This window comes from Sturnus vulgaris, chromosome 10 (genome assembly GCF_052056855.1).
Source record: "Sturnus vulgaris isolate bStuVul1 chromosome 10, bStuVul1.hap1, whole genome shotgun sequence".
In the NCBI taxonomy this organism is placed as follows: domain Eukaryota; kingdom Metazoa; phylum Chordata; class Aves; order Passeriformes; family Sturnidae; genus Sturnus; species Sturnus vulgaris.
In genome coordinates, this window is record NC_142252.1 from 19655503 (window position 1) to 19677523 (window position 22021).

Below are 22021 nucleotides of genomic sequence, written 5' to 3' on the forward strand. Positions count from 1 at the left end.
GCATTTGGGTGCTGAGATGAACTTCTGCACCTGCTCAGGGACAACTCTCCCACATGCACTCATTTTTCTGGCAGCAAAATACAAATGCACATAGTGCTGGACCTAATGAGGCCAAGTAACCTGCACACAGCAGTTGGAGAGCCATGAGTGAGCTATAAAACTGGAGAAATCTCTGAAAATTAATGTTTGTCTTGAGGCAATAGCTGATGCAAATAAAACTTTGTGTCATTGTGCATCCCAGGTACTGTAGGAACAAAAGGAATCACCTGCCAGTGTCTCACAGTGCAATGGTTCCCCATCTCTGTCTGCTTCCCCTGCCTTCAGCACCACTGCACAGCCCCAGGGCAAGGCTGATCAAGCAGGAGCTGGCTTTTCCCCTGGAGAACCCCAGTTTGAAACCCATGCAGATAGTCTTTGCTCAGGTCATGGCAAAAACACAAGTCTACAGGGTGCCATACACTCGACAACTATAAGAAAATTTAGATTGGTTTTGTTTTTGTTTTTTTTCCCTTTCCAGTTGTCTGTGTTGGATCCGAGTGCAGTATTGGTTACCATTTGGTTTCAGTAGGAAAGCAGCTGGAAGGTAGTTAATATTGACTGATTTTTTTGCAGTAACTTCTCATTTCACAGTTTCTGAGCACAAAATCAAGCCATTCCACAAAATAAAAGATCTGATGATAAAACCCATTTAAAACAGCCTTCTGTCTGTTGAAGCAATTGTTGAAGTTAATTAAAATAAAGCACCCAACTTTTGACTGAACAAGCTGGTGGCCTCTTAAATTTTGGTTCTAGCATGCACAAGGAGCAGATTCCAGAGACTGGCACTGCTACTTGGATGCAGCAGTCAGTCTCTCACACTAGCATGAGGGATAAAGGACCAGGCTTGATGCTCTTATAATGGGATTTAACATGAAAGGAAAGCTCTCAGGTACCTCTGGTTGCTATGAAACCATTGACATTTTCTGTTGGAAAGTAATTTGTCCTTAGTATAGTACTAAATTAGAAAGCAAATAAATGGTATGTGTGCAATATTGAGGACTCTCATTGCTTTTGAATGGAAGGTAACACCACCTGAGCAGACCAAAAAAGCTTAATGTTGCATCTCCCACAGTCCAACAGCAGCAGTGACTCTGAGGTGGCCACTCTGGGACAGGAGATCCCTTGTGCAGTAGATCTGGCTGACATCCACATGTGTTTCCACCAGATGAGAATCTGGCCCAGAAATTAATAAGCACCTTCATGTGAATTATGCAGTAGTCAAACAAATATTTCAATGAATTTCCAAGCACTCAGCTGGGTGAGATTGGGAGGTTTCTCAGAAATAAAATTACGTAAGGTTAGAAAAAGAAAGGTTAAGGTTGGAAAAGGCCTTTAAGATCGAGTCCAACCATTAACCCAGCACTGCTGGGTTCACCACTAAACCAAGTCCCAGTAGGAGGGGAGAGGCTGACAGGAAAATAAGAGCAAGAAGCAGAGCAGAGTCTTTGGCTCAGACAGGCCTAGGGGAAGCTAAGAAAACCTCATTCCAAGATCACCCCAAAGTCAATACCATCGGCACAAAAATGGCCTTCAAAAGGAATCTGGAGAGTCCTGCACAAGTGCAATCACTCTTCTAATAAAGACATTTCATTTTCACATTGCTCTCTAATAGGCTAATAGCTTCCATTACAATCAGGTCACAGACCTGAGTGTAAGAATCATTCTTTCCCCAGATTAGTTATTGGCTGCCTTGGTCTCGGAGCAAAATCAAGTTGTAAAGGTAATCAGGATAAACAAATAGATACCAAGATTTCCTCTGAGCATCAGGGCAGCAAGACATGTTTGGACATTAAGAACTACACAGCTGAAGAATATTATTGGGTCATAAATATAACAGGACAGCATGATTTTGAAAGTTTTCTTGAGTTTATATGAATAATAATATAGAATGTTCTTTTATATTTCTTTCCTTTGTGCATTGAATTTGGTGTGTATTACCTCCACATGAATAATGCAATCTAGCAAAATTGATGGCACAGTTCTTTTGTTGAAGCAGTTATGAAATGAGAAAACAAAATCTACAAGGAAAAGTTATGAAAAAAACAACATTTTGCCAAGAATAAAAAGATGAAGCTGCCTGACCGTTTACATTTGTCTCCTGTGTCATGAATATTAGATCGGATTCTTTTTATTAATCCATTGATAGTTCCGTAAGGCAGCTCATTTTTGATAAACTCTGTCAGGTTTGCTGTAAATACAAAAAAGATTTATGAATTAATTTTCATACATAAATGACAAAATCTTTTGATACATTTGAAATATGTGCCTCGCAGTTAAAATAGATATATGTGCATGCATACTTAAGTATTAATTTAACATTCAGATCAGCTTGTTCTTTTAGAACACGGCTTAATGTCAACTTTGCTTTTCTGGGGGAAAAAGCAGTAAACTAAAAAGGTAATTGACATTAGGGCATACTAAAAATGAAAGAAATGGACAATCTGTGAGCTAGGAATTGTGCTGGACGAAAGGTGTAGTGGGTTTTATTTCAAAAGCCTTTTTGTTTTCAAGTACCAACGGGTTGTGCAGCCAGTATGCTGTAAAAACACAGGTCTCTACAGCTTATTACTATTGCTTGAATAGTCTTTATAGATACAAGGCCTAGTCATGAACCTATTAGGCTAAAAGTAGCACAAAGAACATAAGCTTTCTGCAATTGAAGTGTACATGTAATTCACCACAGCCCTGAATACCTGTGTAAAGCCAGAAGTACATCTCAGCTCCACATTTCTGTCAGCAGTAAATCACAGAGCTGGTTCAGCCCCTCCATTTCCTTCCTTTGCCAGTGAGACAGGGATTGTGATGGCCCTGCCAGGACTGTCACTGCCAGCACAAGCTGAAAAGGCAATGAGCTGAAATAAATTTTTTCTTCATTTCCCATATACCAGTTGTGTACCAGGGCATCTGTGCTGACCCTCCAGAAGTTTTCCCCCTCTTTCTCTGTATCTTTCAGGCATTTTACAAAGGAAACTCAAAACAATTCTTTTCATTCTACAGATGGGAAAGCCAAGGTACAAAAGCATGGAGTGACCTACTCCAGAAGGATGGATGTCTTGTCTTTTTCAAGGATCATTAGTTAATATAATGCAACACAAGCCTACAGAGCCCCTTGACACGAACATTTTTAGGTTCTACAAGTGAAAGATAGAATTAACCAGTTCATTGCTAGACAGAAAATGAGGCAGGGATGATTCCCATGAGGTTCAGTTCTGGAACACCTTTTTGTAATCATTTATCTGTCTGGCACTTTGTGGTGTGCTCTGTTTATGGTGTACTATTTGTGTAAACTCCCTGGAGCAGAGGCTTTTAATTGTGGAACCATCCACAGGCACTACTGATTAATTCATAAGAATAACAGAGTAAAAAATATGCAATATACTGTGAGAAGAAATAAAACAGAATTAACTTCATAATCTGCTGTGTGCTTGATCCTCATTGTCTGGGACTGGAACAACTTCCAAAGGCACAGAGAAATTTAGCCACCCTTCCTGGTCTGTGGTGTGTCCTCACATTCTCTACACCAGGATATACTCTGTGCTGTGAATTATTCTGTTCTGACATTGTTTTGACTTAATTTTAACATACCTATAACCTGTGGCTTGGTGTAGGGGGCTCAGGCCAGAGGCCAGTAGGGTAATGGGATTTGTAATTTTAAAGGATCTTGTTCTATCATATGAAATTGCTTCACAATGCTTCCTGCTTAGCAGCCTGCAGTCATGTACTAGAAAGCTAAGTAATACCTGGGAGTGATGTAAACCAGCTTGGTCTGCACTAAATCTGGGATTACACTTGATGTAGTAACTCAGCATCATTTCAAATAACAGCATAACACCCCTTTTATGTCCTACAGAAGGTCAGAAATTCTCCTGTACATAAAGAGAAAGTAATAGATACACTTAATGAAAACAAATAAGAGTCAACACAAAAACTAGTAGATGAGGCAAACATTTTTGCATTCAAATAAAAATTTTAGATATACTAATTAAAACATTCTTTTCTACAGGTACTGTATGTTTTATATCAGCTGTGTCCTGAAGCCAGACTACAAGTCTATCAATAAAGGCATTTGTCATGTGTTTACAAAATACACCCCCCGAGCTTGTTTGGATTACATGAATCCTTTTAAGGTTATACAGAAATCTGGTGTGTGTAGGCAGACATATTGACAATCCATGTCCAGGAGCACTAAAAATAAATAAGCAAGGGAAAAGATAAGTACAGAGAAGGATTTTGTATGTCCAAGTTAATGCAGCATGTTAGGGAGCTGATCTGTCCTCCACCATCCCACAGAGTGAGCCATACATTATTTCTTGGTACTAACACAGACAAGTATTTCGTTATGACTCTTCATTATAGTCTCAGAGAGACTTTGCCAACTGTGCATCACATTCTTTTGCCCTGAAATATATTGGCTTAAATTCCTTTAGTTGTAAAGCATGCTTATTGACACTATATTTCTTCTGTTTATTTACCTCATTACTCACTTATGTTACTATTCTCTTGTTAGCCTGACTTATATTGATAACTTCACTGTAAAATTGTACAGGCCACTCATGTTGAGACCTGTTCTTGTAGCTGGTTGTAAAAACTGAGTAAGGAATTCTTAGTTCAAATCAAAATACTCAATAATGCAAAAGACATAAAAAGCTTTTAGGGTGTATATTAGCTGAATTGCTAGCCAAGATTTTGGGGCTTGCAAAGTCCTAATCTCTTTAAACAGATGTTAATAAGGAAAAGAAATAACTACATATCATAAGTAATGAAAATGATAAATTCTCATTGATAATTGCTATTTTCTGTTACCAGAAAAAATTTTAAAGTTTTATGAGATAAAAAAATAGGTATAAATAGGAAAGCCTATAGGAAATTAAAAATCATTTGAATAAATCTTACTTCCTTATTTTCATAATATTAAAATATTTCTGGAAGCGGACCAAGAAACCAGGCACCTATTTTGTTCATGTCAATAAAACAACTTGGCCTAAATTCTGGTTTAGTCCATGTCAGAATGTGGCCCACCGTCACCTTCAGCAAGGCTCCAACAATCTATTTCCCAGGTGACTAAATTCAACATGTGCAAGACCCTTAGGACATTGTATTACCTGCAAGCAGTGTCTGAGAGATGGAAGAGGCAAAAGCAAATGTTTGCCTCTAATGAGGTTTGAGCAGGGTGGGCTTTTACACCTTGCTTGAGGAAACACTTTAATTCTGTGTTTCACCACAGCATTAAGGAATACACAAAAAAGCACATTGGGAATGACAAAATGCATCTCACAACGTTCAAAATGTTATTTTGCTGCTGAAGGAGCTCTAAAAGGAGCACAGAGATAGAAGAGGCTGGGAGAGCTGGAACACTTCTATTAACCTATTAACTCACAACCCCTCAGGGCTTGTTCATCATGGTGCCTATCAAAGTGTCAGTCTTTTCTATTACCTTCTCCTTCAGAAGATGTCTGTCTATCATTGTCATGCTCCTCCAGCAGGATTATCCATCATTTTGGATTATCCATCATTTTGGGTGAAGCCAAATCATTCATTTCCATGGCTGTCGCTGTTAGCGAGCTGGGATGGAAAAAAAAAGTGTTTTATTCAACAAAAGATAAATGATGGAATTTCACTCTTAATCATTTTCTTTTATTACTTAATCCAAAAGGTTTGGAGGAGGCTCTGCAGTTTATTATACCACCAGTCACAGGCATCATTATATTTCAGGGTGTAGCAATGCGTCCTGCTTTCCAGCAGCTTATAAAACCAGCCATAAACATTAACTCCAGGCAAGAGTTTGTCACACTGCTCTTGATTCAGAGCAATGGTTAACTCCTGTGGTTAGCACTGGGATATCCCTTCCAGGGCTTTTTTATTTTTTAGTTAGGCTGAGGTAACTGGAAATCACCATGGGTTGGTGTCATGAGCTGCTGGACCAAGGGTGCCCTGCTAGGAATCTCACCCATGCTACAGTTCTGCCTGTGAAGCTCAGAGCACCTTGATCCAGGTTATTATGATTTCAATTATGGCTTGCAACAAGCAAAACAACACAGGGCACACCTCTTCTTATCAACAGAATTTTCAAAATTAAATGCTTAAAGCAAAATGATCACGTTGTTCAGCCCCATCAGCCTCAGCCATTAGACAAGATGGATAGAATAATACACGATGAACCTTCTAGAAGTTTGAACATAATGGTTTTTGACTATTCACTGCCCTAACATTCTTTTAATTATTCACATATCTACTAAAGCTATCAGAAGAATTTATATTAAACTATGTAGGTATTTTAGAAAATGTACTAAATATGACAAACAGCCCAAGCTGCACCCATTCCATATTGACATCCTGCAAAAGTCAGTCTCAAATTTTGATAATGTTCAAATTAAGGGACTTGTATAAAGCAAAATTTTGAGTCTCTGCTTTTGGCTTACTCCATGTTGAATAAATCCTCATCAGTTCTCTATTTTTTTATGTGAATCTTTATATTGATTCTTCCGTCACAGGAAACTAAGATCCCTTGCCCCCACTCCTTCACAAATAACCACTAAGTTTACAGATTCTGGTCCCTATCTCTGCCTTGGCTGCCTGTTATTATTATTATTATTATTATTATTAGTAGTAGTAGTAGTATAGGTTTTAGAAACTCAGTGACTCTGAAATAGCTTCTGCCATTTTAGATTTGGTAAAAACTGACTGCACATTCAGAATTTATTAGCCATTGGTAGGCAAGCAGCTTAAAACAGATTAAAATTAGTCATGGCTAAAATACTTGGAGTGGTTACCACAGTTGCTGTAATTATGGGAAAAATAAAGTATTATATCAAGGAAGAAAATGTCAGAGAATTGTGACACAGTAAGGACAAACATCCTAAGCTTGGTGGTGTGAATGCCTGGCAGCAGGATACCTTAGTCCTGGTGAATTCCTTCTACCACGTTCTGACTGAAAGACTAATGAAGTAAATGGGGAATCATCTTTTCACTCCACTAGGATTTGGGTTAGGCCATTGAGAAGAGAAAGAGATACTTGATAAGTCCACGAGGTGTCTGATGTAAACTCCTCACATTCCCAGCCAGCTGGGCACAAAAGAGCTCCAGAGCTGAGCCCTTTTAGTAAGGCACAGAGCCTGAGCTCACAAAACCTGTGGAAAGGCAGAGTGAATTATCTTGAACTCTAAACAGCTCTGCTGCAGTCACAGGGCTCCTGGCCAGCTTGGCACTTCAAACAAACAAACATCACATCTTCTTGGTGAAGTGCTCCAACATCTGCCTGAAAAATCCTGAATAAACCCATCCCTGTGCAGTTACAGTCATGGAACATCCCTTAAAATCTCAAATGTGACTGCACTGCATAAGCCCCTAACTATTTGTACAGAGCTAGAGCTCAAGAAATAATTACTTGGCTAAATCTTGATAGTCTGAGATGATGTCTCATTACCCTGCAAAGTCAATTGCTCAAGTACTACTAAAGATAATACTTGAGAAACATTGAGTGTCTTCTTGTAATCACACTCCCAAGAGCTGCATTTGTCAGTGCTGTCCATAAGTGGTTGCAGGATAATTGTGCTAACCTAATAAAACCATATGTCAAATCCCACAGAACACTTGAAAAACAACTGGAGCTGTTAAAATGCAAAATTTGGATTTTTTAAAAAATTAAAACTTGTACTTTTTACCTTCTCAGACTCCCTTCCCTCCCCAAGAATGTGTATATTCAATATGATAGATGTTCATTCTATAGCATCATCAAAGGATCTGTAAAGGTTCTTATTTAGGAGGTGCTGATTCTACAGCCTGGGATCTCAGCATCCTGGTCCTTTCACCTTCCTCTCAGTGGAGGCTAAGGAGGTTTTTTCCTACAGATATCCACAGGCACCTGAAGGGATTCATCCTATGCTTTTGAACCCAGTGACCACCATAAATGTCCTGCAGTGCCATGTATTTTCTGGGAGGAAGACAACTATATCCTCCCTTCCCTAATTACATTTTTTAATAGATTCTGAGAACGTTTGGAATGCTTCCTTTGATTCTTTCAAAATTCCTTATGTTTTCCTTACTTTTGTTTCAGCAATAACACTCAGTACATAGATCTCAGTAATACCTACAGAGTAAAAAACGTTCACCAAATTTACTATCCAGTTATAATACTATCAAGGAGAAGAAAGCAAAACTCTGCAGGAGTTAGGGATACATGTCCACTGACTCATCAGGTGAAACACGCCCCTGGCAAGCAGCACAAAGTGAAGATCCAACCAAATTCTCCAAAATCTTTGCCAATCCTGCCTAAAAAACTATAATTCCTGTCTCCAGCTTCAGGCTGACAATCCCAGACACAGAATTCTACCACAAGGCACTAGGAGCTGGTCTGATCTTAGTCAATATAGTAACAACATTCATAAGGATAGTAATTTGCACCCACTGGTATGCAAAGAGAGTGGAAACAGTGTAGGATAAATGCTGGGTGAAGTGTTGGTATCTAAACCCATCCTGGCCCACATGCAGCCAGCCCCAGTGTCTGTGCATGGGATTTTCCCACAGTTCTGGGTCTCTGCACACCCAGAGGCAGCTCAGACCCACCCACCCACCCTACACACACACCATGTACAAAAAAAGCCATTTTGCTCTCGACCTTTAGCCTCACACAAAAAAAGTCACAGCAGGTTTTCTAGGAATCTAATTCTCTTGCCAGTTAAGTAATAGATATTGGACTGTAAGTGGGATAAATGTCAGGAAATTTCCACCAAAACCTTTTGTAAGATCTGTTCCGTTCTTTTTAAAATACAGGGGAGAAAAAAATCTTGAGGAAAGCTGCCTTGAGTCAGGGGTATGTATTTAAGGAACACCAAGGATTCACATTTGGAAGACACCAAGTCTACCTTGTAGTGCTATGATCCTACAGCACCTTGAGAAAATCAACTGCTCATCAAAAAGGAATTCCCATCTGCAGCCACAGCAAAACAGGAGAGTGTTACACTTCGATTTACCAGACACGTCCCACACATATGAAGATCACAGATGGTACAGCTTCAATCAAATATAGGTGCTCTGGGTATTTGCTGCTACAGAGTAAATAAAAATCATATTAAAGTAGACAAAAGAAGCTGACAAGGAAAGTATTATACTTAAGCAAACCCAGAAATGATGATAGAAATGGATGTGGATTCTGAATTTCTGGAATAATTCAGTGGTTCCTATAACCCAGGGAAAAAAAAGGCAATTCATGAATAGCTTCAAAAGACACCATTTCTATAAAGAAAATGCATGGATTTTTAACTGCAGTTCATAAAAACAAGGGACTGTAGTCATTCACTCATCTTTTGAAACTGCTGGTTAGAATGAGAGCAGGAATGGGTATGGCCAGAAGGGTGTAATTTAAATAATGTTTAAAAGAAATCAAGATTTATTTCCCATAAGTAGAAGAGATGCCTTTTCCTTGTGATGCTTCTTATTCTAAATGCCGATTCAGTCAAGTTCATGAAAAACAGGCAGCTGAACTAGCAAACTTTTTCTTTAATTATCAGTACAAAGTCAGTTGTTCACTGTCAGAAATTTAATTACAATTAGAGACACTGAACATCAGTGGAACGTAATTCCTCTTTGCTGTTTTAAACAGATATAATAAAGGAAGAATAATCTTCATTTTTCAAATATGCCTGAAACTGAGTTTGTCCCTGATCAAAAACCAGACAGACTTGATCCTCTCTCTCACCACCTCACTCAAAAGGGTTAGAATAAAAGAATGAAAATCAGATTAAACACTCTGAGCCATAAGCCTCATTCTCTTATACCCTGTATAAGTGACACAGGGCCATGCATATGCATTTTTTGGGTCTGACAGAATAGAACAGCCTCTGTAGGAACTGATGTCCCCAAGGATGGCCTCTGAGGGGAGAAAGGAATCTTTTCTCCTGCCTTAATTTTTTAGCTGAGAAGCGGCAACTGGGACACGAGCAAACTTCTGGTGCTTATGTAAATGAGAGTAACAACTATTGAGCAGGCTGTAAGGAGTTTATAAGAGCACAATCGGAACAATTAAATGCCTGATGTGGCACGCAGGATGTGGTATCTGTACACACTTATCAGCACACGCCTGAGCAGCCACACTCCCTCTTTGACAAATTACCCATCCCCAAGCAGAGCCAGCCCTCGACCCACTCGAGCTGATAATGGGGGCTGCAAAAATGTGCCCCAGGGAGTCACCTTCTGAGCAGACTGAAAAATATCTGTCAAAATTAAGGGAATGGGAGGGATCTCTGCACGAATTCTGTTCCTTCAGCTTCTCCAAAGCAAATTAGAGCTCTTGCTCCTTGCCTTCAAGGGAGTTTTGCTCTTCTGTTTCAAAGTTCCTTTGAGTTAGTCTCAATAGTGGAGTTCTTTGAAGAGGGCTCTAAAACACTGCCCTTTATTCCTGAAAATATAAAGCTGTATATTAAATTATTTTCAGCAAAAAACTCTGCTTAGCATGGTCTTTTCCTTCTCACCTCAGTATTCTACTTTCTTGTCAATATCTGGTTTTATTTCTTTTATTCTGCTCTAAACTGTTTTATTTCTATGGTGTTTCTATATAGTAGCCCTAGTTATATTTTATTGTCATACATTTTTACTACAGTGCATAACACTCTACAAAATCATTTTATACAACACTTGGGGTGTATCTACATACAATACTTACATTAGATTTTCCCTCTCATTGTGTATTCTGCCTCCAGCACTGTGCAATGCACAGGGATTGTCAATGGGAGGATTTCCATTGACTTAACTGAGAGCTGGAGAATGCCTGTAATTGCTGAATTTGAACTTTGTTTTGATATTTTGCCCAAGTCTAAATAATTCAGTTAAAAAACTCAAAATCAAAAACCAAACAGCAAACAAATTCCCTCTATTCTTCAGATAAGGTGCATTCTTTTCCTTTTTTTTTAAACAGAGATTTACTTTCTCCATTGTTAATGTATTGATGGCAATGGAGGATTAAAAAAGAAAAACCAACTATTTTCCTCCCATCTCCCTCTCATTCATTTTATAAACAGGTAGTAACTATTGTAAATTTCTGTCATTTCTCAAATGAGAAAGGATAACATCCTAGAGCAGCAAATTCTGGGAACAATTTCATTTGTTTCAGTTGTGAAAGCTCTTGGTTTTAATTTTGGGGATTTCCAGTTTAATGAACTCAAGACCTGGTCCTTTTGGTCTCTGTGTAATGCATATCTATAGGTGAATCTGTATGGATACACTGATGGCTGGATACCTGCACTGATGTATTTATATGCACATCCATTTTTATCCTGGTCTCACACAAATTTAAACTGTTTTCATTGTGGTATGATTTTTTTATTATTATTTGTTTAAAAAGCAGTAAAAAAATAGTTGCCAAAACAGTTTACAGCAAGAGGGAGAAAAGTAATAACTACAGCAATCACCTAAGTTGGGACCAGCTTTTCAACAAATAAATAAGTGGACTTTTTTGGATTTCTCCGCTACCATAAGTATGACTTACAGCTAAGAATATTTTCTAGCTGTCAGATTCCAACCTGTTATTTGTTGCTGTGGAGAATTTTTCTGTCAGCCTCCCTGTCTGCTTTTCAGGGGGTTACTAAAGAAAGGTGGAATGGGAGGTAAGACGGGTCCTTACTTTTGTAAAGTAAGTTATTTTCATAATTCTAAAAATAAGAATTCACCCTAGGACAGACACTTAACTGTTTCCATCTCAGCTTCAGTTGAAAGTTACACAGTTGTGTACCAGCAATATTATAATACTGTAAATTCACCATAAAAACCAAGCTTATGGGCTTGAGATGCACAGACCCACAAAAATCCTAATATGTGCACATTTTTTTCGGTAGTGACAGGCCAGCTGTGACTGCAGTGACAAAAGCAGATGTAGAAGCTGGAGAATAAGGGCAGATCTGCTTCCTGTGTGCAGAAAGGTCGGGTCACTATCAGAGACAGAAGAGGCAGAAGAAGGAACCAGCTGCAGTGTAAGCTCAGAGCATCATGTCCTACAGGACAGAGCGTGTTTGTATGAAAGAATTGTGTGTGAGCTAGGGCTGGTGTGGGAAGAAATCCACAAACACCAGATTTGATAACTCTCAAGGGCATGGCAGGAGGGAGAGGATCAGTAACAGATGGTGGGAGCAGCATCCTGGTGTGTTAGAGCTGAAATGGAGCTGCTGTGCACCAGGCAGGAGTAAAAACCTGTGTCTAATGGCCTTTGCCTTTTCTTTATCTCCCAGTCAGCCCCTACACTGCACACAGGCTGTTCAGAGCAGCACATCCTTCTGATGGAGCTCAACAGGTAAAAATGCTGAACAGCCACCCAAAACTAACAGAGAAATGTCCCTGTTATGACAAAGTCCTCACACCACAAACACACAGCCATGCAGAGCCAGGACATGGAACCACTTTACACTGGGAGGGACAAGAGGCATCTCTGCTAACAGAGAAGGGGCCTGGGCATGCTCAGCTTTTTGCTTCTAGAAACAGAGACCTCTAAAGCCACAAAAGACATCATTTATGCCTTGCAATCACACAGAGCCAGATGAGGAAAACTCACTCATAACTTCAAGGACTACTGGGGAAGCCAAGGACACCATGCTGAAAGCAAGATACTGGAGTGGGTCCTGTAATTCCACTGTGATTTACCCTATTAACTAAATAAAAACACTGCTAAGGAGGGAAAATAAAGAATTAAAAAACAAAACCTTAGGCCTTGAGCAAATCTTACAGATAGAAAGCAGACAACTTGATTTTGGATAATAACACATCCTCCATCGCCTCCCTCCTTCATTAACCTTTATTCTTTTTTTATTAGCAGTCTTGGCACCATGGTGCTGAACTGAGCCCAGCAGGCTGCCCAGGCAATGACATTTCAGAGAGTGGCAGAGCAGCACAGCCCATGTCAATTTAACACTATCTTGAGTTTTTTAACTTCACAGCAGGAGGAAATCTGGCCTGTTCCTTTAGTATTTTTGAGAGGGAGATGAACAAAAATGGTAGTGGGGGATGGGAGCATGACAGGGAGACAGGAAACTTAATTAGAAAGAGAAAATAGACTGGAAAAATATACCACTGACATTGTGATAATCTGGAAAGCAAACATCCCATCTCAGGCAAAACATTAGATTATACATTCTATTCTCTCTGAACTTTATCCTTGTGGAGGCTATAGGAAAATAAGATGAAGGATTTTGGCTGCTACACCTTCCTCTTTCATTGAACATTAGCAAAGTCTGTGATGTGTTACTTTAGACACAGATTGGCATGGGACAGGAAAGGGCCAAAATAATTCTTTGAGTTCATCTCTTTATCCCAAGACTAAAACAATCATTAAATTTCATCTTTTACTAGTCTGTCAATATAATGGTTGGTATGAACCAACCATGAAAAATCCTCAACTGCACTTAAAATGCATCTGTCAAACAACCAAGCTCTCTTACTCAGCTGAAGAAAAAAGCTTTGTCAACAGATTGGAGGGAAATTAAAAATTTAAGCTCTTGTCTGGGGTTTTGACTGCTCTGGTAGAAATAATAATAGAGTAATAACTATTACAATTGTGTAATATTTATATCATCAAAGGACTTATCTCAGGTGTACAAACTTAACAAATTCCCATGAACAAGCAAGAAATCTGTGGCAAAGTCAAGAAATCAATTTGGATCTCACCAAATTCCAGGAGAGAATTTTTCCTCAATACTAATGTGTAAATGAATAATAACAAATCCTGCATAGGGATGTTTCATTTAAAGATTAAATCAGAGTTATTATGGCTGGAAATACAAATATCAGGACAAGCTGTAGGGCCTGTTGTCTATAAAACGAAAAATACTAATTATGTTTTAAAATATGAAGTTAATTTGAATTTTCCTTATGTCTCATAAACAGTACAGTACTTACAACAGTAAAAGAAAAAAAAGAAGAGAGGGGAGGAAGAAAAAAAGGACAATATTTATCCAGCCAAATGCAGTGATAGGTGTAAAAGACCTATTCTCCCTCAAGCCATTGTTTAAAGTTCACCAGATTCCTCTTATGGAGCATGAAGAGCATGTGATGGTGAAGCAAAGATGGAAAACCCTATCAATAGTAAGATTAAAATGGAAAAGATTGGGGAAAATGTGATATGAATGTTCTATAAGCATTTAAATTAAAACTACTTTAAAACCAACAGATATGAACTGGAAAGATTGAATCTTAAAAGTCATTCACACAATACAGTGAATCAAAGACTGTGTATTAGCCATGTCATTTTCCTAACATATTTCCTCTATGAATGAAAAATTCTTGCTTTTAAAAGAATTAATTGCATTGCATTGCATGTTTTCATTTTAATTGATAGTCCAGTAGTATGTCTGGTTTTCCCTTTTTTCCCAAAACAGAATTGCTTAAGCAGACACAAGTTAAACTCAGCTCTTTTGATTAGCAAAAGCTGTTGCCTCCAGTGTTCACTAATTGCTTTCTTGCAATGCAGAGAAGGAAACATATTTTTTGCCTGTGAGTTCTGGCTCAATTAATTCTTTAAGTGATTTTTCAGTATGTTTTCAGAAAATACTATGGAAATAAGGTATTTTCTGTCTACAGAATTTACACATATTTGTTATATTATAAATGGTTTAGGCCTAAGGAGGGTTTCTGTAGCACTATTGACCTAGAACTGAGGGACATCTTGAAAAGATTTCCTGTATGATGTCACACACTCCAGAAAATGTCTACAAGAAATGAGGCTAAACAAAACCCCATACTTTGAAAGTAGAGTCTTGGTAAATGGTTACATTTATGTGCCTAAATTTATCTATAGTGCATAGGAACTATTTTCCAGCTGCTGAGTGATAACTGTGACAGACTCATTAGTGAGACAGATCTGTCCTTTACTGCTGTGCCTGTGAGTGCCATGAACTGCCTTGGGAAAGGGAAAGAGAATTGCTTCTTTGATAACACTGTTTATTAAGCCTGATTTGATGCAGCAGGGTGAGATTGAATTATTCTAATTTCTTGTTTATTCCCCACGACATTTCAATAGGAATATTCTGCTGCATGAGAAGGAACAGCCTCTAAGGTCAGGTGTGAGCTGGTGGCCCTGGGGCCAAGCCCCTCTGTGCTGAAGAGCCAACAGGCACCACAGCTGCCACAGCTCAGAGCAAGATCCCATGCTGCACAAACCTCTGCTGAGCCTTGGTTTTGGGACCAGAAAGGTGTTGAAAGGAGCAGGTGTCAGTTCTGAACAAGCCCAGAACAAGGATGTAAAGTGTGCTCTACCTATGTAACAGAGGCAACAGGACAGAGTGTCCAGATTGATCCTGACCAGTGGGTATGGAACAAGATACTGAGTCCTCTGACTCTCAACTGGGGTTTATTAAGTCAGAGGGCCATAAGAATTTTCCACTGTTTTTTCCCTGCATAGGAAAGGAAAAAAATGAATACAACACCTCATTGGTTAAGCAATTCATTCGCCAGTGGAAGAGTGAAATGCTCTTTCAGTGATTTTAATCTGCTTGAAAAGTATGTGTTCATACCAGACCCTTGAGCTCTCTATTTCCTCTTACCCTTCAGTGAATATTTCTTGTTAAGGTTTATTTGCTGTTCACCAATAATTTTTCCTTGCATCAGAAAGGATGGCTGCACTTTACCAAACGGGAAACATTCTTCTCAGAGGGATAACAGCTTTCATTGCCATCTCCTCTTTCAAAATCCAGATATGGAAATGCAGAATTGCTTTTCCTGGGGGTTGCCTAACAGTGCAGCAAGGATGTAAATGAACAGCCACATTTCCTAATTGTCCTGAATATCCTGAACATGCCAGCTGCAGCTCCATTTTCTACTCTGATATCCAAATTACAGCCTTGTAGAAGCCATGTTGTTTTAACACCTCCTCCTCTCCTGTGGGCTAAGCAACACACACCATATTCCAACAAACTGCTGGACCAGTGCTCCAGAGATAAACAAAAAGGCTAACAAAAGATACTCCATCCCATCAGGCTATGCCCATAATGCCAACTATCAAGTTTGCCATAATTACTGCATTGCTTCTTTATACAACCCTAATTTGTCTTTTTCATTGTATTTTTCCTGCTTGTACTAGATCACATCTCCTCTAGGATGAATGCCACCTGCTCCCTCCTGTCTCAGAAGGACAGAAGCTGGTCCCCAGTGTGGACTTGGGACTATGAAGCTTAAAGAAGCAGAATATTTTTAGAGAAAAGTGCTTTAGAAAAGACAATCGTTTCAGTATAAAAGAACTAACAACTTATACAGGGAGAAAGACTGTAAGAAACAAAACACTTGAGAGGAATTCAGCTGAAGAACCAGAACCAGCACACAGACCCTGACCCAAAATCTTGTGGCATTGTATTGATAGTTCCTGTCATCACCAGGCTATGAACAATGAGTGCACAAGGCACAGCTGGATTCAGTGAGGCTCTAAAGCCTCTGAAACACTTATGGCACGAAAGAAACAGAAAAATCAACATCATTAACGGCTGATTATGGGCTGTAGGTTTATACAGAAAGCCTGCGTACATGGGCACATTTCTTATTTCATGTCTTTGACACTTAATATTGGCTTTCATACATCAATAAATCCCCCCTGTATACACATAAAAATCCCTGAAATCATTACGAGAATCTTTAAATAGACTGAAACCTCTGCTGAGCTATTAAGGCGGAAATAACAATGCAAGCTCTTCTGCTAGACAAAGCAAACCATCTAATTGTAAAAAAAAAGGCACCTTCACTTTATAAGAAGAGAGGACAGTGAGAAAAAAGAGCAAATGCAACTTGTCTGAGAGCCCAGGACACCTGCACAGGAAATGGTGAGCCCCATGTGAACAGAGGACACTGCCCAGCCCTGCAGTGTTTGGGGGCTTCTCTCAGTTTAAATTCACAGAACAGGCTGAATTGTCAGAGTCCATGGGGACAACACACTTGATCTGCCATACAGAACAAAGAGTAAAACAAATATTCCATGCAACACAGAAAATATTTCGGTAAATGAAGTAAACTTAAAGCTTCCTGTGTACAAAATTGCTCCCATCGAAAAATATCCCATTCTATATAGAGACTAGAGACTAGGTGACATCTCAAGAGATACTGCTGAGTATGTGGCAAATGCTCCTGCAAAAAGCCCCCTTTTAAAACAGAAGCAGCAATAATTCCATTAATATCTTGCAGGTATGCACAGCCTTGCAGGTGCTTTCCAGACCCATTTCCCTTAATGTCACCAAGGTCCATCTATCTACAGATGCCTCTATATAAAATAGTCTCAGCCCATCATTTACTAAACCATTCCAGAAGAACAAGAGAGCAGCAACTCATAGGAGGAGGAAAATGCAGCTGTTCAGGAAAGGAAAGAAACGCAGAGATTCTACCTCTGGTAAGAAAATGCTTTGCAGGAGACTGCAAAATAATAGAATGAACACAATCTGTGAATAGGGTGAGGATGCCCTATTTGAAGTTTCTGAGAAGTATTTGGATTACCTGAACAAAGTTAGATGCTCAAGATCTCTGCAGTACCATTGGCAAGAGGGGAGAACTTCCAGGAGTGAAAAGGTAAGCCTGGGGAAAAAACCCGAGTTTGTAAAGCCAAATATAGCTTATATTCTCCTAAGAAACATCAGATATAATGGCCTGAAAGCCAAAACTACGGGGTGAGGCCCTGTGACCTCCACGGGCAGGAGATCTGAGTAACCTCTCCTATCAGCCTTGCCTGCCCCAACAGCTGTGCCTGAATTCACCAAGTCACCAGCAACACTAACTCTCCTTTAAAAACTCTCTGTGGAACATTTTAATTAGTTTGGTCTTATGGCTTGTCTAAAATGCTTCTAATAGCACAGTGTACACTAAACCAGTGTTATGAATGCCTAAAATATAAAATCTAATTATGGTAGCTCTGCAACCAGAGTAATGAGAAGCGAGTGTGACTGATAAGAAATGAGACAGGCTAACGAGCTGAACCACTGTAGCTCAAAGGAAAACAGAGGTCTATAGGAAGCACCTGTGGTATTGCTTGGGGGAAGATATGTGGACTAGGAAATATGAACATACTGCATTAAAAAAGATATGGTACTAAATGGATACACAACCTTGCTAATTATTAGAGCAGATACTTAGCATATGGACAAAATAAATTGTTAATAAGGATGTGTAAGACTGAAGATGATTGCTAAGAAAAATACAGCTGGTGTAGTGAATGAGAAATTCCCTGCTGCAGATAAGAGAAAGCTGTGACTCCAAGTGCTTGGATAAATTCTGCTGGACAGGCAGAGCTCACTGAATGCTGCATGGCCACCATACACAGCTTTGTTTCTGAAGAGTTATTCTGCCTGAGCAATTGCACACGGAGCAGTCAGCAGGGCAGAGCTGCCAGGATCAGAGACAGGGAAGGAGAAGTCAGAGCAGACACCCTCTTGTATGAATGAGAAACAGGAACAGCAGGACAACAACTGATGGTTTTGCCTTCCTTTATGTAAAGAACATTCTCTATCACATCAGTTAATGCCACAGGTGCAACACATTTCCTGCTGGACTGTCAGCATCTGACTTGGCCCTTTACAGAAATGCTTGCCACCAAGCAAGACAGTTGCCCAGTGAAATATCAGTGAATTTTCTGTATTCATCTAGACTTTCTCAAGCTCATCAATAACTGATCAATTTATACTCTGTGAGAAGCAGTGAAAACAAAGCATTTAGTAACAACTTTATTGTTCTACTGGTAGTAACAACTATTGTTCTGCTTCACACCAAAATTGCTATAAAAGAAAACAGCACTCTGTTATACAGAAGATGGCAAAAGCACAGGAATGTTCCTGCCATTCTGCTACAACCAGCACCTCACAGCAAGTTTTGTGTCTGCATATTTGCACCCAAGAAAGTGAAGAAACTCGAGGCTGTGTTTACCCTTCCATAGAACTAAAGAATTACAGAATCACAGAATCATTTGGGTTGGAAGGGAGCTTCAAGATTGTCTTGTTCCAGCTCCTTGCTATGGGCAGGGACATCTTCCACTATCCCAGGCTGCTCCAAGCCCTGTCCAACCTGGCCATGGACACTCCCATGTGGATGGGGGAGCCACAAATTCTCTTGACATCCTGTTCATTCTACCCTTGGATTGTTTCTATGTGGTTAAAATACAAAAGTAAAGGGGCTCTTTAGTATGTGCACACAGCACTGGGGGGATGGAATGAAATATGGACAATTCTTGATGAGATTACCATTGCTTAGTTTATCCAATTTGCATTAGCAATAATGCTTTATCCTGTTCTTACTGGTCTCCTGAAGGGTTTATACATTACAAATTATATAATCAAGTATTAAACAGTGTGTATTTGTTTTACTTCTCTGGTTGTGATGATGATCTTAACCTTTCCAACTATCAAAGCTGTAGAGACAGTCCTATTTAACAATATTCAGTAACTTACTTTCTTACCCTGCTGCCTCCACACTAGTATTTTTAGCTCAGTACTGATTTTCCAATCTGTCTAAGCTGTCATTCAAGACATGGGGAATACCAGACATGGTGCATTTGGCTTTGACAGTACCCCAGACTGTTTTTCAAAAATAACCAAAGAAAAGACTTTACAGCATTGTTGGAAAATATTAAATTTCCATAGGGGTCAATAGAGGTGCTTCCCATATGCAATTTATTCACTAACAAGTTTCATGGGTTTTATGAGATTATTCACCTTCCTGGTTAATAGAAAATCTGTACTTGCCATGGCAACCCCTGTATCAGGTGGCTCTACAGTAATACCCTGGAAATATACCATAGATTTTTTCAGTCTTTGTAATCGATCAGGTCATAAATGTCACAGCAACTTGTCATTAAACTCTCCCCTCTAGCAACTCTGGTAGTTGTTTGATCCATCCTGCCTCTCTGTCACACTACTCCCTGTGCACAGCTGCATTGTTCTGCATGCAGCCTTTCCCCAGAGCTGTCACTTGCCAGCAGTGTCAATCCCCATGATCCATGATCCAGGAGCTGCTGACAACAGGCAGAGTCACACACACCTACTGGTTAGAGCAGTGATCACTTCCAGACAGCTCTGATAACCCAGTGCAAGCCAAGACGGGGAAGTAAAAAAAAAAAAAAAAAAGGGAAAATCTTGCAGTTTAATAGCAGGCTAAATTATTTGTCTGTATTCCTCACATGGCTCCTTGGATTTCACGTCAGGTTCACCAGCTGACACTGGGAGATGCTGCCTTTGGGAATAAGACAGACTTGTCTCACACCAACAGCATTTGAAAGGAATGCCCTGTGCAAAGTGAATTGAGGAGATGGGGTAGAATTCAAATTTCATCAGCTCCTGACTGTCATGAGACTCCCAGTGTGTTGTAGGCCAAATTCTTGCTGCCTTGCACTTTGCATTGCAATCGGAAATGTGAGTGTAAAATGCTATCACATCAAAATTAGCAATGCATTGACATCAACTGCAGAGAGGGGAAAGTGCCAACAGAGGGGAAATATTGGAATCTCGGAAGTAAGCATGTATTATGAACAATTTTTTTGTAATCTGGAAATACAACCAGACAGAGGTGACATTTTGCTAAAGGTGAAAGTTAAAGTCAGTATATAAAAAGGGGAAAAATATTTAAAATTATCTGAATGAACAAGGAGCTAAATGAGAAATTTATGCAATTCATTTAAGAAAAAAATAAGGTAATGGTATTGCAGAAAACTGTACAAAAATGGAATATATTCTTTATAAGAGCACACACTGCAAAACCCTGCATAGGAAAATGAGGAGGTTATGGCGGGTCACACCCTAAAAGCTTCTGAAATATATGTGGTACACTGCAACCCTCCAAAAACTGTGCAGCAGAAATAAAACAGATTTCTTCTGCATATCTGGGGGTACTGATTAAAGTCCAGACTGCTAGAAGTACGTAAGTATTAGCAAACTTTATCCAAAATGTTAGATTCATCTCATCTAATTCTTTTTCACATGATTTAAATACCCAGCAGTGCTGTGCTGTCGATTGCAGCACAGCTGTTCTGGAGCCAAGCCAGAGAAATTCAGGAGGGAATCAGATCCATTGTGTGCCCAGTGCCCTCTCTACGGACAACTCATTAACTTACATAAACTAAGAGAAAGATTATTAAATATGTAAAATTTTTAATTTCCTTTACTATATTTAGACCAGTAGTTGTGAAACTGCCCAAGGTTCATTGTATATAGAATGACAGAAAATAAAAAAGTTCCCAGCTGGAGAGCCTTGACTTTGTTTGGATCTTATAATCTAAGGAATAATTTTCTAAAATTACCTCTTGTACAGTAAAAATGACAATGATTAGGCTTGCTATGTTACAGTCTCCTGCTGAGCAAAACATTCACTCAGTGGGCTCGGGATACAAAAGTAGCTGCATTACAAATAATAACACAGCTTAACTATCATTTAATAGCTTCAAAAACATCATACTAGTCACAAATAGTTCCATACCTTTGGAACGAGGACAACTAATTTCAGCATCTCAGTTGTTGTCATGTTTAATCACTTCCTAATACTGATGGCTGTTTTGGTTTGTTTCTTTGTTTTTAATTGCTGGAAATTTTTAATTCCTGGTTCAAACAACTTAATTTCACAGTTTTTAGATTAATCAGTAATCACTTGAGGGGAAAAAAAAAATATTGAAGTTCATCAGGATGTAGCATGGAGAATCAATGTAATTTTGCAGAAAAGCATTTTGATTCTACCTTCCTGAGCAATGTGGCTTTAAACTCTAACACTTGAATGTAATTTTGGGAGGATTGCCTGGGTACGTGACTTTCAGGGATTCTTTGCTTAATTTACAGAGCTGATCTTCACTTCCAGAACTGAGGCTGTGTCAGCTCCAGGGCTGGTGTGCTTAAAGAGTGGGAAAATAACTCTCTCATTAGAACAAAAGTCATCTCCTGGCCTCGAGTTTTCATTTACACTCCAGGGAAATTCTCCTGCCCATCTCCTCTGACTGCCTCATGCACTAATGTCTCCTTTTGGAAATATTATAGTACACATACATCATTTTGGTGAAGAA

General features: G+C 39.2%; 1 long non-coding RNA gene across 1 annotated transcript in view; it reads left to right on the plus strand.

Annotated features, from left to right (window-relative positions):
* The window catches only part of LOC148222700 (uncharacterized), a 114962-nt gene extending 93802 nt beyond the window's left edge, over positions 1 to 21160 (plus strand). The window contains exon 10 of the long non-coding RNA XR_015805776.1: positions 16094 to 21160. This is a non-coding gene — a long non-coding RNA (uncharacterized LOC148222700). The remainder of the gene's footprint in view (positions 1 to 16093) is intronic.
* Positions 21161 to 22021: the final 861 nt, after the last annotated feature.